Source organism: Corvus kubaryi, unplaced genomic scaffold, assembly GCF_017639235.1.
Source record: "Corvus kubaryi isolate FWS band 111438036 unplaced genomic scaffold, C.kubaryi_AGA036_p1.0 37249, whole genome shotgun sequence".
NCBI lineage: Eukaryota > Metazoa > Chordata > Aves > Passeriformes > Corvidae > Corvus > Corvus kubaryi.
In genome coordinates, this window is record NW_024581072.1 from 1,340,581 (window position 1) to 1,357,990 (window position 17,410).

The 17,410-nt window shown below is 34.2% G+C and overlaps 1 protein-coding gene across 1 annotated transcript in view; it reads right to left on the reverse strand.

The window, feature by feature from the left end:
- The window catches only part of CHSY3 (chondroitin sulfate synthase 3), a 140,581-nt gene that overhangs the window by 65,202 nt on the left and 57,969 nt on the right, over positions 1 to 17,410 (reverse strand). The window lies entirely within an intron of this gene.

Genomic DNA, 17,410 nt, shown 5'->3' on the forward strand with positions numbered 1-17,410 from the left:
ATAATATTTCTTTCTAAAGAAAAGAAATTCTAAATTTCTAAAGAAAAGAAATTCTAAATTCTAAAAAAAAAAATCAAAGAGTTCAAATAATTAAAATGTCCAGACCTGCCAGCAGTGTTCACATGATCATGCCCAAGAGTATTTTAAAGGCCTGATGAGTGCATGTCTTTGGCATTTACAATTAAATTCCACCTTGGAAGGAGCAATGTTTTGTTCCCAGCTCCACAGCTTGACCAGAATTCCACTCCTGCAATTCTAGATAAGGATTTTAGGCACGTGCTCTGATTAAATTAAAAAAAATCCCAAACCAACAAACTACATTCTGTGTTAAAACAATGTGAACTTTTAAGCATGATGTGAAGATGCGAAGATAATTATTCAAACTGTCAGTGCCAGTACACATTTGCCTCTAGCATGCTGAACTCTATTTGTTATCTACAATAGAAAAGCTTCAAACTGCACATATTCTTAACTAGAATACTGTTTATGTATGTATTTCTTAAACAAAGGTTCCAGACCCATCTTCCCTTCCTCTTTTTTTCCATGCAGTGCACAGAATTATTAATTGGGTACATATTTAGATGGTATTACTGATTTTACAAGGGTTACAAACACTCAAAAATTCATTGCCGTGTTGCATGTTTTCTTCTTCTATGAACATTACTTTTTCATCTAGAATTTTCTGTGGACAACATGCAATATACAAAAAATCCCAACCAAACAAAAAAAAGCAGAGGAAACTTTGCTATGATCTAGACACTGTAGGGAAAAACACTTACAGGAACACCAGTTAATTAGTTTTATTCTACCACCGAATGTTGGTAAAGAAAACTGAAAAAGACTAATATTCCCTCAAAAGAAATAAATATCACATAGTAGTTGAAATACCACACAAGTTGCATTAAATACATTAAGTATATTACATATAGTGTAGCAAGTATTTTTTTCATTTCTGTTACACTTTCCTAAAATGGTGAAATTGTAACAGGAAAGCATCTTCTCACTGATGATTCTTAAAAATCAACCTGAACACAATTCTGTGAGACTACTTTTGGCACATAAATTTAGAAAGCAAGAGTCTATCCAATTGAAGGAAAACTGCAAAAGCAATGAACCTGAAATCTATTATATTTATTGCAAGCCTTTGCAATAACCTGACAACAAATGCAATTGGGCTTGAGAGAACATACATTCACAATTACTTTTTTATATCTGTTCCATAACAGCATATGGAAACATGCTGAATTAAGACACCTATTCATGGAGCATTTAAGGAGTTTTACACAGTTCTGCAATTGCAGATACCAAAACACAATTTTAATGTAGTGAGAACATTAATATGGAGCTTACTAATCATTTTAATAGAGAATGAAATTATGATGCGACATAGGAGACACTCTGTATGCAGTTTAGCCATATTTAAAAAAAGACTCTTTTCAGCTTGCTATGAAAAAAACCCTGTTACTTATACATCATCAAAATTCTTTCTAGAGAGCAGCATTTTAACTGAGTGGAGAAGGAATCCCTCATCTAACTGAGATGCAGACTGAAAAGGCAGAAATAAAATGGGAAGAGGTGTATGCTTTTCATTTAGTCTCAGTTCAGCCTTTGCCCTTCAGAATTGTAGAAGCCTGAAAAAATGAAAAGAATATGAACCAGACCATTATAATTCTACAATTACTGGCCAAGATGTCATGCAAGGTAGCATTCCTAATTTCATTTTAAGTGAAGGATTTTGTAGATGATTAGAGAAACATGACCATTTAGCAAACCCTTGGATACTTCCATTCTTTCATTTTCAATTGACTTTGCTTCGAACTTCAATTGATTTACTTTCATTCTTTTTAAGATATCCTGTAAGATTCTTGATTAATTTCAATTAAAAGCCAAATGCTTTGTTTTTTTAAGAGACATATGCAGTAGTTTGAGAAAGGTGCTGAGATACTTTCAGGATTCAGTATGTGAATAGGCATCACAGTGCATAACTTACCATAGGTTCACACAAAGGTTATGGTCCCTTTCAGCTGTAAACAGTGAAAAGGTTAAAAGTATCCTTGTTTCATGAATAAGAAATGCATTTAAAATATTCAAAAGTCTGACAGTCCATGAAGATCTGTTAAAGAAAGTTACAAATTCAGCTGATCAGTACAGTTTAGGACAAACCTGTTTCACATGGGAATTTAATTTGGATTTCAAAGGCCTGAGCATGTAACACCCACTAAATCAGAGTTTGGCTGAATCAACAGAACATGGCCCAAATAAACGATTTCCTTACTTAGGTCTAACTGAACAATAAAACCTGTATCATCTGTATCAAAACCAAACAAAACCAACAAACTCCCCTAAGCATTTTGACCTATTCACAGCTAATTTAGCTATAGTGGTAAGTCCATATGATACCTACAAACTGAAAAGTGTGAACTGTCAGAGTGATAAAATTGGTGAAACAATCAAGGAGTCTATGTAAATGTGTTACCCACTGGGAACACTGCAGGTTGCAGTGACATTGCATTTTAGGCTGACTTGAGCCCAGGCTGTTTTAGCCTGCCCACCTGTGTCCAATCCCCCTTCCATCAGCAGCTGTGCAAGTTACTCCTCCTCTGCCCACTCCAACCTCAGAGGCTTCCCTTACTCTGAGAATATATATACTTGCTGTTGAACCAGGGTACACTAAAAGCCACTTGTAGAACTACATTGATTTTAAGCACTCAGATTATGTAAACTGAATCACATGAAAGACAACTTCTAATCTCTTGGATACCAGTTGAGTTGCTAAATAAATTAATTTTCTCTCTGAGTGTTTGGTTTTCCTGCAGTTACGGAATACTATGGTATGTGATATTTCAATTCTACTTAACGAAACAGTGCCAGCTTTTAAAATCCCAAATAAGTTTCTTGATGGTATATGAAACATTGCTGGCAATGTGGCAGAAGGAGATCAAGTACAAGTGGAGGAGGCTTTTATGTATATATTAATATATTTAAAACATAATAGTACTATAACAATGCAATTGAAAAAATGACTATGTAAAAAATCTAAAGGCAGAATTAATACCACAAACTCATATGTTGCCTAGTTCAAACTAACAGCCACAGTTAACAGAAATCTTATATTCCCTCTCTTCTACTCTTTTGTGTACATACCCATGGGTAGGGAAATCCCCATACAAAAGTTTAATCAGACCTACATCCAGACATTTATAGTGGAAAAAACACGCCAGGTACTGGGCTGTAAAACAGTCACTACTTACTTGATGCAATACAGATACACTCAAACCTCTGAACAATTTTTACTGAAACATTCTTTGGATGTTAGGGTATTTTACATATATTTGCAGAACAAAATCAAATTTCAAAGGCTTGACAGTCACCATGAAATGAATTCTAATCCTCCTGATATGTCATCAAATACCTTCACCTCTACTGAGAATATGCAGGGTATTGCAAAGATAAAAACAAATGTAATTCAGAAGTTAGAGTCATGCAATCTCATAAAGCGCACTCATAAAAAGTGATTCAGAAAAATAATGAATTACAATCAACATTTCAGTTTAGCTCAGTCACAAAGTATAGGCTTAACACGGACTTTGGAATTGATCCTTGACCAAAATTTGACTAGATTTTAATATTGGTTTCTTCAGACTTGAAACATGGACCCACTCTATCATTTCACAGTTCTCCATGCAGAAAATACCCAGGAATTTTTTATCACTTCTTTCTGAAACTCTTTAGTAACTCTGTTAGGAACACAGACATACACATTTCAGCATTTCAAGGATGACCTGCAAAATCAGCAACACACCCATAGCAGCTATTTCAACAGGATGCCTAGGATGGCAGGCAGGTTTTTTCAGTCATCTCTGGGGCTTTGCACTCAGCCCAAAACAACAAAGCTCAAAGGGGCTTTTGCACCATGTTTGCTGAAATGGGTCCTATTTAGTAAAGAAAAAGTGGGATTCAGTTGACAAGCTGAACCACTTATCTCAAGGGGGTGGTTTTGGGTTTACTTCGGTGCCATTACTTGAAGCTAGAGGCAGACTAGGCTGCTGCCAGGGCTAGAAGCCTCAGTTCTTGTGGCAGAGTGTTTCTGTAGCTCCCTCATAACTGCTGGGGGGCCAGCAGCACAACCCAGACCTGCATCTCATGGGGAGCAACTTATGGGGCATTAACCACAGTGAATGGCACAAACAGGCACTTGTTTTTCTGGAAAACCGGCAGAGATCAATCACAGCTCTTCAGAAGGCCAGAAAAGCAGCAAATACTTTAGTATTTTACAGAAGATTGCCAGATATTTTTATCACTAGCTAACATATAACCAATGCTGATTTGACACACTCACTGTCCTGTGCACTGGCCTTCAAAAGGAAAGATCTGGCAGGTTTTTCTCTAAGATGCACAGTCAATTCCATCCTAGGTTTTATGCAAACTGCTTTTCCTTACAGAATATTCACATTTAATTAAATAGGAAACTGCAGGGTTCCCACACAGTTCTGTAAATACCAATCAAATTTAATGAAAGTTTCTGTACTTTGAATTTCTACAAAATGATTCAACAGAAACTATGAAAAAGAACGTTACTGTTGCCTTCCTTGAACAGCTGAGCTTCATGGAAATTGCTCAGTATCCTGTTCACCAGACTTACAACGTCAGTCTCACAAACAACAACAGTTGAATTCTCTGTGCGAATGGACCTTTATTATTGATTTACATTGGGTACAAATTTGACAGAGAAGCAACTACTTCAATTTTTCCTTTCAGAAATGGTGAAGCCTGAGATTTAGCATCATTGAAAACAGGCTCTTGCATTCATAATGAGTTGCTCCTTATGCTCTTTCCATACCGGCAAATGCTTGTAATTTCAGTGCTAAATATATCATATCTAAGCATCATATCTTCACGTAGAAATGATATTAAAAGGTAATAACTGCATATTTGATTTATTGAAGCAACTATGCAACAAGGAATCTAAGAGTCAGTTTTAAGATGCATGACTTGGCTTGGACATGCTATAAAAAATTGTTAATTTTAATTAATAATATGTATACATATATACACAGAGATACACATAGAGTATTTGTAATAGTTCTTTAGGGAAGCCCACTTAGCTACTTCTCTTACTGCTCTTTTCTTACTTATTAACCTGAACCTGAATCTGAATATTGAAAATCTTATTTTCCAATAGAAACTTCACAGCATTTTTAGTGAGATGGTAAGTATATAGATGTATCTACAATGTAACAATTTCTTCTCATCCTCAAGCCCTATTCGGTTAATGTTCGTGTGGCAAAAACTGGCTGCGGGAGGAAAATCATAGATCTTCTAGAAACAATTGTCAAAATCAGGAATTAAAGATCAAGTATGACACTAAAGCCTGACTAAGCCGTATCAGCAGTACACATCTTTTGAGATTATGTTCATATTGAATTCCAACATTCAATTTCTACATTGGTATCTGTGTATTTACAGTGTGTCTAATCCAGCTACACAGCAGATTTAATTAAAAGGCAAATTCATTCCTTTCATGCCCTCTCCCATTTAAATCTAGCAAAATCAGTAGCCCAATCCCAACTCCAAGGCGAATCAACACATGCTGTAGCATAAAGCAGCCTTTCCTTTTTAACTGTAAGGTTGTTTTTCCATTTTCTGTCCTAAATTGCTGTGTGGTACACTAATTCATTCTAGAAGCTAGTATCCTTACTTATATACACACATATATGCACAATATGCATATACAGTCCTTACAAGCTGTTCACTGAATCAGCTTAGTGCTAAAAATAAAACCAAAACTTCTACCACAAATCAGAAAATAAACATGTTTAAATGCTATTCAACAATAGCATTCCTAAAAAGCAGGAGGAAATGAATATTAACTTTTGGGGATTAAATTGAGAGAGATTAAAGCATAATTAAATCTTTACCTGCTGTTAATATGAATGGCTGAGGTCAGTACAATGCACATGGACAGTTATGCAAAAAAGTTAGGATGAAAAATATTTTATGACTTTGTATCCTGGAAAATTGAAATTGGTAGTCTGTTGAATGAACACTAATGATACAATACAATCAAAACTTTCAGGTTTGACTATTACTTTCTGCAACTTTATTATTCTTAGTGTCACATCTAAATGTGGATTCTCTCCTTGCCTGACAGACTGCTCTTCTTGAACTTTAAGATGCCCCTTGGCTTCTTAAACATCTGACTCTAATAATTCTCCTCATACCAAAACCCTTACCATCTTACTTTGATCAGTCCCACAACAAAGAACACAATTGAAAGCTGTATTTCCTGGCCTGGCTGTTGAAGTTAAGACACAGGACTTTTGCTCATTTTGCAGCTAAGCAGAATTTCCAAAATAAGTTTATAAAATATCTGTTCCTCAGAGTTTCTTACCCCTTCTGAGGGACTGCACTTTTTAAAGCGTATACAGACCAACAGATGCTGCTCTGCAGCCACTGGCAGCCAGCAGTTCTGCAAAGCAGAAGGTAGACCTGTGACTGTATAATTTTGGTAACATCTAGAGATCTTCAAGTTTGGAACCCCACTGAACTGGGCACTGTCCAAACACACTAGAAGTAAGGATTTTTTTTTTCTCATAATTATTGTTAAGCGTTTCAATAAAAATACACCCATATTCACAAGTATTCAGTGGAATTCCTCAAAAGCAAGAAAAAAAGTAAAAAAAAAGAAGCGTATGTAAAAAACAAGACACTACTTAATCTTGCCCCTTTTCAATAATATAAGCAGTCATCAGATGAAGATTAAGTACATCTTCTCAAGCTTGCTTCCAAATAATTTAGACTATTGCAGAAGAAGATAATCTAGGAACTGAAAAAAATCCTAGCAATTGTTGTTGAAGACCATTTAAAATACAAATACATATAAAGCTGGAAAAAAAAATCAGTGTTTCTGAGCTTGAAAATAAAAGGAGAAATCTGTCAAAGCTGCACAAACCAGCTGATCTCCAAATCAAAGTTGTGAAGAGAGGTAAATTAAAATTTAAAGGTATTGAGTGTGGAGAGACTCTTACTGTATTGCTATAGTTGAATTTTGCTGTGACTCTTTTTGTTATTATAACACCTTTCTTGCAGGATAGATTGTCATTGGCCATAAGAAAACACAGAATCTTATTTTTTTAATCCAGCATGAAACCAGAAATATCTGCTAAGTGTCTTTTAAAATCTATGGTTACAAATATTATTTATAAAAAACCCCTCCGTTTGAATTTTATAACAGAGTTTTTAAAGGTTCTGAAGAATAAAATATTATTAAATTCAACTTTTCTAGCAGGTCTCAACACAGGGACTGAAAATTACCATCAATTTTTAGAGAAATAAAACAAGAGCAGATTTTCTGTTATCCTGAGGTTGCCAGGTTATTGAAGTCAATCAAGCTGAAATGAAAAATCCTAATAAAAAAGGTACTTTTTGCCTTCACACTGAGAAAAAATTAACATATTAGTTTCTGTCAAAGCTACGGTGAGCAAACCATCTGTTGCTAATTGTAGCTGACACCTAAATTACTATAATTCTCTTTAGTAGAATACTGGCTTTGGGTGTGGCTTTTTTAAAATTTCATTTTCCCTTTCGTATCTTCATGTTTTGGTTCCTTTTCTTTGTCTGAAATTTTCTTTGACTCTTCAATTCATTTCCACAGAGCTATGAATATTTTTTAAGGAGATTCCCTTCAGACTCTGAATTCAGCTAGTCTGTGAGAGCCATAAGTGCAACCAGACCAGATTAAATTGAAAAAATGCATTCTTAAATATAAAGCTAGGTTTGAATAAAAAACACTGGCATTAATATTAAAACACCCTTAATTAAAACTGCTGAAAACAGAAAATGTTTAAAACCCCACAGTTTATGCCTTAGAAAGCACATACTGTAGACATTGCTAAAACTGTGAACCAATATGGCCCCTGTGCATCTACGGGGGCACCTAGGAATTATTTAATATAAAGAACTTTTTGTCTCTCACTTGGCCTGTAGGACCTTCTTAATGCTATTTTGTGTATGGGGCTCAACCATATAAATGAATCTGTGTACTTCAAAAGAGCTAAAAGAAATAAATTATTTTATTATACAGTATTTGCTGACCATTTCTTTTCCTTATCTCACTGCAAGAATGAATGTTTTGCTGGGGAATGAGCATTAACGTCAATTACCGAGGTTTCTTCTTTCTAGAAAAGGAGTTATATTCCTTTAAGATTTCATGGAAATCCATGAGAAAAGTGGTGAACTGCTGGTATCCTGAGCTCTTCTGCAAGGCATCTGAGGGAGAAAAACAGTGCCCAGCCCAGTCAGGACATCGACTCGTAGTTCATTTCTCTTTCTGCTCACTTTGTTGGGGCTTTCCCCTGCCACAGCAAGAAGGTGTGGCATGTACAGGATGTTTAAACTGCTTAAACAGTTTCATAGATAATGTGTTGCTTACAGTCTCAGTAGTCAGAAATTCCATGCATATCAAGACAAAGGAAAAAAAAAAAATAGAAGGTGACCACTGTGTCCCCCTCTGCTCAGAGCAACCTCAGAGCCATGCACATGGATAATGTATATCCATGTTCTTTTCCCAAAGACAACTTGATACAACCAACATTACACGACCCACCGTTCCTACACAAACATTTTTGATTTGCAGGACAAAGTCAAGGTCTGACATTTTGAGAAAGGTCAAAAATACGTAAGAAAACCTGGGTTTTAGTTTCAGAAATATGAGTCAGAGAAGAGGAGCCTCTTCTGTCAAAAGTAAAAAACATTAATTTGCATTTACTTCAAACTCTGTCAAATACAAGTCAGAATTATAAACTTTAATGCTTACTGTCTGTTAGCATTGTTACTGACCTGATTGTCAAAACTAATGGGCTGCATTAAAAAATAGTTACAGAGATCTTAATAATAAATAATAATAAATTTTAAAATTAATTCACACAATGATATGATGAAAGGATTTCAGGTTTCACCCTAGCCAAAACCGGCAGAACCTACAGTGGAAACAGGAAGGAAATTGCCTGTACTAAAAATAAACAGTCTGATAAGAGTGAGATTAGGAAAATATTTTCTTATCTGGATACTTATTAAACTGGGGAAAATTACAAACTCATATTAATAAAAATACAAATATATTAATTTAAATTATTTTAAAAGCAAATAAATTATTTTTCCTTCTTCTTTTTTTTTTTTTTTAACTTTTTTGGAATTTTCAGAACTATTTCATAGCATGAAACAACACCCAACAGACTTCCTCTGGTGTCCAAATCAAATTCATGTAGTGCATGAATTTTCTTCAAAAGACCTGAACCAAACAATAATAGAGATATGAGTGCTTTATGAATTGCTTTCTATTTAACACACCAGACAAACTAACAGATAATATTGAAAAAAAAATTAATTAGGAAGGCATTTATTTTTTTTCCTAATATTGCTAATTTAATCTGGAACTTTCTGAAAGGAGATGTATCAACATATTTTATTCACATTATTGAATTTTCCATCTGTTTCTAAATATTTTGTCCTTAAATCAATTCTGTGCATATGTGCTGCTTTATACTGCCTGTATGGAAATAAGGACTAGCGGAAACCCTAAATACCTATGAAGCCTGTCATAGTTAACCCATGTGCTAAACACTGTATAGAGAGTACCAAAACTACAATGGTAGAACTATTTTATACCTTAAATGAATACAGACACAAAAGAGGACAGCTTTTTAATAGCGTCAACAGTCACCCAACTGATAGAAAAGTTTTGATTTCCAGGAAAAGAGTTTATTTCTCCGAAGTAATTATAAATTAAATATATGCCCTTTTGAAACATTAACATAAAGCAGAAATACTTCTATCACTAGCCATCAACAAGTAAAGCATGCTGTACTGTGCAACAAAAGGCTATGAAATGCAGATTGTTTGTGAATCTATTCAGGGTACAGCTCAATAGCAAAGAACAATGAAATACATTATTTGGCAAAATGCATCTTCTTATATAATCTCTGTGAAAATAACCCTCAGTATATCAAATATCTGATTCAAAGATTTTGTTGTTGATTTCACAGATCAAATATAAGTTAGTTTTTGGTTGTTTTTGTTTTTGTAAGATTGCACAGAACAGGGTTGAGTGTTAGAAACTGATTGACTGATATTAGGATTAGTATTGATTTAGTACCAGTAATAGTGTTAGAATCCGAATCATAAAGAATGATAAAAAATAACAAACTTCATAGTCAATTTGCCGGCATACAAGAACAGCGAATACTTCTATTTAACACTGACTGCCAGCAACAACATTGGCTCTGGCTTCAAAGCTCTGTTATCGAAGACTTTAGATGCATAACTATATTCTTGCTCAAATCTTATCATCAGTCATGTAAGATGTCTCACTTAGCCCAACTAGCATTTTCTGTCAATAGAAGAGAACTGGGAGATGTGTAGCAGTACACATATTAGCAGCGGCATATTACATTCCAAATGTCAGTACTTTCTTTTGGGTGACATTACACACATTCCCAGAAACTGTGAACTAAAAATACACTCTTCCTGCAAAACTACATTTTCAACCCCTGTTTTTGAAACTAAAACACTGTTGTAAGAAGAAAATGAAATTTAAGTTTTTATAGACCACAAAATTTGAATGAAAATTTAAAGACCAAACAGTATGCTCCAGGGAGATAAAGTTCACAGTACACAGTTCATACATCATGTTTTGTTTTGACACAGACACTTCTATATTCACTATAATGTAAAATCACTCTTCAAGTTAGGATATTTGAATATAATAGTAAAATGACTCTTTTAAAGTGAAGAGCAATAAAATTTTAATATATGGTAGTTCTGTCTTACCATAAGTGAAGGACAATAGCACTCTTTCTAACAGGCAATTCCACTGAAAAGTAATAAAAAATGTTGTTCTGAATGAATGATGTTCTGAAATTCTTCAACCACAACACCCAGGAAAATAAATTATAAAGCAAAATACAAAAATATTCCATTTCAGCTAATAAATAAGGATACCTTTTTTCCAGTATTTCGGGGACAGTGTTTACAAGTCCGGGATTTTTTTCTTTTCCAGTATTAGGAGGCAAAAAAAACCCAACAAAAAAACACAAGCTAGAGGGAAAGAAAATAGAGAAAGAAGAAGAACTAAAGGTACCCTAAGGACATAAATTAAAAAAATAGGAAGCTAGCTTGAAAAAGCCTCAAAATGGAAACCTTAAATTCTTCTTTTACTTTGTTGTAAAATTCAGTCCAGGAGTCAGATGAATGAATTATTCTCCTTTTCCAGTCAGCTCATTTAACTCTACTGCTTTCATATTCTTTTTATCAGGAGAATGATATAGTAACATAACTGCCATAAAATCTCAAGTATGCCTTCTGTGTGCTAATACAGTCTGAAAAAAGACGTAAAAATCTCAAGTGTTTTCTTTTTCAAGATATTCACCAAACATCAAACTAGCCACAGGAAGTTTTCCTCTACAGTTGATGAGGGTTGACATGTATTTAAGAAACAACTCAACCTATAGACTGCCTTTAAGAATAAATAAATAATGAATGAAATCCCATGTCACTTAGTTCCAGATTCAAAAATAAAAATAATTTGAGAATACAAAAAAAGAGAGCTGTAAAACTAAGTTGTCGTATCCTGTAGCAAACCTAGTAGTGAGGAGAAAATGGATAGCTAAACCTCCTCTCTGCAAAAATTGTAGCCAGACCAAGGAAAGAGGGCAGAAAGAGTAAACTATAAAGCAGTAAGAGAAAACTTGAAACTATACAACGAAACAGAATTCTCCAGGGAGGAAATACTTAAATTAGAAGAACTGACATGATCTGACTAAAGCAGAACACTAGACAAAAGGAGGTATGGAACACAGTCTAGACATCAACCTCGTAAAATTTGGAGCAGGCATCTACTTTGACAATGTTCACATACCTGAACAATGTAGTGGTTGTTTCAGTACTGACCCTCATGCCTGCCACTTCACACCTCACAGCCACCAACTAAGCTACTTTACAATAATCATACAAAAAACCCTACCAAATAAAATGGGAAGAAAGAATAAATCTAGCTGCATCTTAATAACCAGCTAAGAAAATTAAGTAAAAACCACTCGACAGAGCATTCAAAGTTAACATCTGCATAAAACACATGAAGAAAGTAAGCTTGAAAAAAAAATTCCCTTAAATATATTCTATGAGAATTTTTGATATTCAATAAAGTATCAATATAAAGCACTTTGCTACTAAAACGTGAGGGTAATAGCAATTTGAAAAAAAAAAAACTTCAAAAAAAGTTACAAAACCTTTAAAAATCTGTTAAAACCCTGTGTCATTATATAGCTTTGCCTAAATTCTATCAAATCAAATGCAAAACATTTCAATGGAATATGCACATTTTTAACACATTCATTTCTAATTAAAGAGATCTCAAGTACATCTTTCGAATTCTGATAATTTTTTCTAAACAGTATCTGAGCAATATAATACTATATTGTGTACTGCATTAAGTATCAAAGTATTTCAGCAATCCAAATGTCCTGGAGAGAATAGGAGAGGAAACAGTAGGAGATCTTTGCTTTCTGCTGATATCGACAAAATTTTAAGCATTTCTGACTTCCTACAGTTCTCAATAAACCACACATCATTATCAATGTATTCAGTTTATATAATTATATATTTTTAGTTTTCTCTAGCTTAGTCACAGAAATTTTGTATAATTATGTTATCCTACACAGGATAATAAATTAGATCAGGTATGACAGAAGACTGTGTCAAGACATTGACTGTAGGGTAAATGACAAGCTTCTTTAGTGTTCCTTTGAAATCCTCAAAATTTTAAAATCCTCCTTTTCAGTAACTATCTGGAAAACCAACTTTTGAGTCTGATCTTTATAATTTCTAGACTTGTCACTAGCTGGAAAGAACTGCCCCTGATTAAGCCATTGAAGAAAAAAGGCCAGTATTTTTGTGCTTCTGATCCAATAAGTAGTAGTATGCTGGAGCTGATTAAATGGACAACTCAGAAGAAGGGGCGGAATGAATTGCTTAATGAGGCAGCCAAAAAAACAAATCTCTCTCTGTCTCTCACACAGGCACAGCACTATGAACAGTCTCATACCTACATTTTCAAAGAAACAACCAGCCAGAAAATATTTCTGATGAGTCAGAGCTAGGATTAAAAAAAAAAAAAATTAACACTAACCCAAACCACCTAAATAGCTGCTAGTGTGAATTGTAGGAATATTTTTTTTAATCAAAATATATTTTAATGATAAAAATACCATTTAACTGTAATTTACAGCAAACAAACATTTGACAGATGATAAGACAGTGTTTGCAACCTATACTGATAATCACTACAAGGGAGGCAGCACAACTAAAAGCATTTAACACTTGGAATTATTATTGTGTATGGAGAGCAGTCAAATAAATACATAACGAAAATCAAACCCCAAAAGAAGCAGTGCTGCAACAACCTACTACACCGCCTTGCTGAAATTTCAGTCCCTGTCGAAACAAGCAGATGAATAAACAACTAGTTTAGGTTTAACACATTAGCAAATCTCGGTGTAACATAATACATAAATTATCAGAGACACGCAAAAGATGTGCGAAAAATCTGCAGTCACTTCCTGATCCCACTAACTTTAGGGGAGGAATATCAGTATAGTGGACAAAACATTGAAGCAGACTTAACTAAAATATAGAAGCAGACTTAACTAAAATGTTATTCTTCCAGGAAACAACAACAAAAAACCCAGCAAAAAACCCCAAACAGTAACAGAAACAACAAAACACACATGAAAGAAAGTCTTCTGTCTTCTTAAAGATGGTAACTCAGAAAAACACTTAAGCACACATATTAAAAAACAGTTCTCAAAAGGAAATGCATACTTTTCAGATCATTACAGATGAAGACCAAATAGCCCCTGATTCCAGAACAGGCTTCAATGTCTTCATCCTCTTCAATGAGAGGAATTGTAGGTAGAAATAAAGAGCATGATAAAAAGATAAAAAACCACAATTAGAGTAGATCTTTACAAATAATATGAAATTAAGTGAACACAGACTGTTGAATACACAGAATTTAGCAAACATTGAAGAAAAAACAGCCTAAGAGTATAGGTGAAGTCAGCATAGAGAATGAGACTGTTTAATAGCAACAGGAAAACTTCCTCCCCCTATACAAAACAGGACGAAAAAAAGGAAAAAGATTGTATATGGAAAGATCTTTCTTTTATTTTTGCTACCCAGTTAAGAATTGTAGGTGTATATATGAACAACATCAGAGAAGACTGACACATTGAAAATAATGTACGTTGATAGTGATCACCAGAAACAGCAACTGGCAATGTTTTTAAAAAGCAAGAAAGAAAATATAACAAACCACAAGATAAAAAGGAGAGAAGAAATCAGAATAGGCATCTTCTAATGGTCTTAAAGACTGGCAGCAATATGAAAGAATAAGTAAAAACAAAATCACAGAAAAAAGAATAGTGAAAGAATAAACACAAAGTATCAGGGGAAGTAATACCCAGTATAAATATGAAAATTAATGGAGAAAGGGAACTTGAAAAAATACTTTATAAAGCTCTTCCCAGACATCAGTCTCTGAGAAAAACAATATAGTGTGACAATTCCAACAGCAAATGCACTTGAAGTACTGCACAGCGCAGTAGAGAGTCACCTTGTAAAAAACAAGGTCCAGGAAAAGGAATCCTTTCTTAAAAAACAAAACAAAACCTTGTTATTTTTACATATGGGAAAGCAGTGACAAATAAAAACAATCAATTGTCAAAAAACAGTAAAGTAAACAATAAGGATAATTTAGAGATGGACAGGAAGTATGATTTGATTAACCAGACTGAGAGTGAAAACAGAAAGGGGTATGAAGTCCCAAAGCAGCCCACAGAATTACAACATAAGGGAGGATACATGGAGGACTTAAAGACTTCCAAATATGTCAAACCAAAGATCAGTATTGGAAGTCAGCATAGACAAAGTTATACTGCAGCTGAACACAGACAATAAAAGGAAAAGATTACAAAATGTTATTAGGTAAGAGAACTGCCCTGCATTTATATGAGAGAATGGATACAGAGACCACATATTCTATAGAAACAAGAGTGAACGGCCCCCTTCTTGGGCAGAAATGTAATAAATGAGCAGACTGAAATAAACAACATGCAAAAAAGAAGAACATTAGCATTTGAAAGAGAGAGCATTATCAATTGCATCAGATCACCTACCATTTTAAATACATCTGATGACCTACTACCTACAATCTCAGAATTATGAAACTGCAAACTTACCAGAATTCTACATCTTATTGTTATTCTTAAATACCACTTGTAAGAACAAAACACAATAGAAATTACTTAAACTAAAAGGTTTGCTTTTTTTTCCTCCTTGTGGCACATGTCATCCCATGGTGATGAAATTGAAGATTTAATATATGCTCCTTCAGATAGTATGAAAAACAGCATTACCAAGAAACTTGATACTGAAAATGAACTTCAATATAGCTTCCATAATTATTTAATGCACAAATGCATTTTTCTCCAGGGGAATGCTCAATATCTTGTTGTTTTCAAAATACAATGCTGCCTCTGGGAATAACGCCATATTTCTGTTTGTGATATCCTGGAGAAAGAGCTCCCTGTGTTAGTGATTACTGTACTCTGAGACTAAAGTGGTTCATGAATTCCTTTCTAATGGATCAGTTGGAAGCATGGGTCAAGCAAGTCACCATAATCTTATGTTAAAAATTCCCTACAGTTTTGGTTCAGAGAAATGGAAAAAAGAAGCACACCATTGTTTTTATAATTTTAGCTATTCTGTTTATTTTCTTATCTACTGCCAGATCCTTTTGACAATATACACCAAAAAATCCAAGTGTGCCTAGCATAATAAAAACATTAAAATAATTCATAAATAAAGTGTTACTGAATAACACACAATTTAGGAAGTAATTGTACTTGCTCAGATAACCTAAAGGACTGGAAGATAAGCTTCATTTAAATGAATGTTTATTCACACTAACCTCTATATATTCACCCAATGCTTGCATTTACTTTACCATTACAAAGTTCTGGTTTTGCAACTCATTTATGTAAAGCTTCACCATGTGATAAAGCAGAATTACAAATGCTACGTTGCCTTAAAATTGCCAAAGCTCCAAGTTTCACAGTAGATTTAGCTACTAATCTCACCAATTTACAAAGTCCTCTCCAGCAACACTACAAAACACTGAAGTATGAAATCTGCCTGACTACCAACTAATACAATGATTTTAGATTGCTAGAACCAAGAATTCTTGGGGCTTTGTATGTGCTCTGAGATCCAAAATTTGCCTGAAACACTGTCTGAAGTGACAGTGCCCTAATAGAAATAACCACTCCTCTTCAAAACAGAGTTGCACAGGTGTGCTGAAATGGAGAAGTCATTTCTTAAATATTACCTGCATCTAACTAAAGTTACCACAGAAAGCCTTCTGTGGTAAAATATAAATAAATACACTCTATTTTGCCGCAAAGTGGACAAAGGAAAACAGGCACCCTGGCAGCAGTTAGTGACAATCACTTTGAAAGCATGTTTGTCTTGCAGTGTCCAAGTGCTTCTGTTCTTCAAAAGGAAAACTGGAACTCATCAGGATCTCCTTGGCAGGCAAGGGACTAAACTGCTGAATGAACAAAGTATGGCTCTGTAGAGCTGAATTACAACAAAGTGAGCCAATGCCTCATTACAAAATCAGAATACTTGCAAGAGAGTTGCTACTTCAAATTCTGATGTAAATCCAAGAACAGCCATGATGATTTGCCTATCCAGAATGTGTCAAAAATTTATGTTGCACTGTGTATACAGCGGACAACAAGCTGCTTTTAAAGCAGTAATCCTGAAAACTGGGTTAATGTTAAATAAATAAAAAAATCAGTAATTTAATTTTTGTTCAGCAGCAAATCATGCTGTTGTAATATATCTCAGTAATATTTAAACACTGTTAAAATTACAGACTTCACAGCAAAACTAACTGCAATGTACACGAAACAGTTACTGTATTTAAATACTCACATATTTGCCTTATATTTTATTAAGATATAAATCATTTACAAGATATCCAATAAACTGACACTGTAATTAGCTTCCTCTTTTTAAAACTTATGTTCCTTCTCTAATCATTACATACTCTTCTCCTTACTAAATTTAACTGTTTTGATTCTGTCACTGTTCAGAATCATTTCACAGGGAATAATTTTTCTGTCCTACTTAACTGAATTAACAGTTTTCTACCATCAAACATAAGGGCTCTTTCTCTCCTTTCCCCTCCACAACTCACTCACCTCTGACTGTGTACCGACTGCTTACCTTGGCCTAATTCTGATGTCTTTCCAAGCAGAAGGCAAGCCAACTGGACTCTACTAAGCCATTT